Source organism: Sciurus carolinensis, chromosome 14, assembly GCF_902686445.1.
Source record: "Sciurus carolinensis chromosome 14, mSciCar1.2, whole genome shotgun sequence".
Classification (NCBI taxonomy): domain Eukaryota; kingdom Metazoa; phylum Chordata; class Mammalia; order Rodentia; family Sciuridae; genus Sciurus; species Sciurus carolinensis.
The window spans coordinates 64,624,831-64,627,045 of NC_062226.1; the positions used below are offsets into that span (position 1 = coordinate 64,624,831).

The 2,215-nt window shown below is 40.5% G+C and overlaps 1 pseudogene; it reads left to right on the forward strand.

Moving 5' to 3' along the window:
* Window positions 1–1,182: 1,182 nt before the first annotated feature.
* LOC124964136 (transformer-2 protein homolog beta-like) lies at window positions 1,183–1,914 on the forward strand (annotated as a pseudogene).
* Window positions 1,915–2,215: the final 301 nt, after the last annotated feature.

Sequence of the window (2,215 nt, forward strand, 5' to 3'; positions counted from 1 at the left end):
TAAATTTTGGGATAATGTATATGCACAAATATGAAGTCAGAAACAATGCAGAGAAATTCTGTGTTTCCCCCAAATAGGGCCTCCCAATAGTGACACCTTGGGAAAATACAGTACATATCACAACTAGGATATGGACAATGAGGTAATGAAGAGTCAAGACAGACTCCCAATTCCACTTCCATAGCAGAGGAATCCTCGTGGCCCACCCACTTTGCTCCCTCACTCCTTCTGGGGTTCTTAACCCTTGGCAAAATGCTTCCCCATTACTATAAACTTGTAATTTCAAGAATGTTTAGTAAAGTTTACAAGATGTAACCTTTAAGAATTGGCTTTTTGCTAGGCAGAGTGGTGCATGCCTGTAATTTCAGCAGCTCAGAAGATTGAGGCAAGAGGATTGGGAGTACAAAACCAGGCTCAGCAAAAGCAAAGTGCTAAGCAACTCAGTGAGACCCTATCTCTCAATAAAATACAAAATAGGACTGGGGATGTGACTCAGTGGTTAAGTGCCCCTGAGTTCAATCACCGGTAACCCCTGCCCAAAAAAATAATTGACTTTTTTCACCCAGCCTAATTCTTTGGTGAAGTAAGTATGCACCAACACTAGGTTGCTTTCTATGGATGACTCTTATTCCATGATACGAATGTATCACGGTTTATTCAATCACTCACTGTATTTTATATCTACAACTATATTTTACAAAAAGGTAACTTTCCAATGGATTCATACTCAGTAATCTGGACTCTGTTCCTCAATAGTATAATCTGTGTTTCAGATCAGTCCAAGTTCTCCACACTCAACAGAGGCAGTAAATATGACCAGTGATTCCTCAGCATTAAGGCACATTTGATTTCCTTAGAAAGATTTTAAGAAGACTTTCAATGCTTAAATTGCATGCTGAAACAATTAAATCAGAGTCCCTCTCCTGTCTGATCCAGGTATAAATATTGTATGCAAAGTTGACAATGTACTGCCTAAACGCTGCTCACAGACTGCTGCAATATCTGAAGAGTATTTGGGTTCCAATAGAATTAGAGTTCATGTGAGGGTGGCGTAGTGTGTTTATACTTTGAGTGGCTAAGGAAATCTGCACCTTGTGAGGTTGAGGTGGAGCCTCCTTAGAGGATGCAAGAGGTTGGCAGCTTCTGTTGAAGCACAGTGAACTGTGTTATCAGTCAGGAGTCATGAGCAACAGCAGAGAGCAGAACTGTGGCCAGCAGGAATCCCATTCTGCTTCCAGAAGTGCAAGTGCTCACGATTTGGGGAAATCTGTAAGGCATACCCTTGCAAGCTCTCACTCCAAGACAGTTTGCAGATGTTCCACATCAAAGTTCAGGTTCAGATCTCAATCTAGGTCTAGATTCAGAAGAAGCTTTCAGAGGCATTATGCAAGGTCATGGTCTTGATCTCATTCCCAAATATGCTCCTCTATCAGGTGTTACAGTCAAGATTATCACAGTCAGTCATTCTCCCATGTCCACTGGAAAGCCTCATGTTGTCAGTTGGCCAAATTCGACCCCAAGAGTTGTCTTGGAGAGTTTGGGTTGAGCTGGTATATTACAGAAAGAAATCTAAAAGAAGTGTTTTGTAAATATGGACCTATTGCTGATGTTTCTATTGTATAGGACCAGAAGTCTAGGTGTTCAAGATTTGCCTTTGCATATGTTGAAAATGTAGATGATGTCAAGGAAGCCAAAATATATACCAGTGGAATGGAGCTTGATGGACATAGAATCAGAATTGATTTCTCTATAACAAAAAGACCACACACCATACCACCAGGAATTTACTTAAGGAGACCAACCTCTGGCAGTTCACAGTATGGGAATTACTATGACAGAGGATATGATGGAGGCTGTGATGATTTTAACAATAGTAATTCATACAGAAGAAGAGGTGGAGGAAACATGCTCTAGAAAGGGATCTGATTCATAGAGGGGTCCACCTTTCCCGACTACAGTCATGGAGCATAAAGGTCACATTCCAGATCTTGATCCTACTCACATCCTTGCTATTAAAGCATGAAACTGAAGATGTTCTGTTGGGACACTGTTTGGGGTATTTTTTATTGTCTCCTATTTAAAAGGTGAACAGTGCCTAGTTAAGGCAAGTGACTTTTACAACTTTTATGAGGACTAAATTTGGTAGAGTTGAAATGCTGTTTTCTTTCTGCAGTTGTGTAGTTTAGTGCTTTGTTCAGCAAAGCATTTTCAGTAA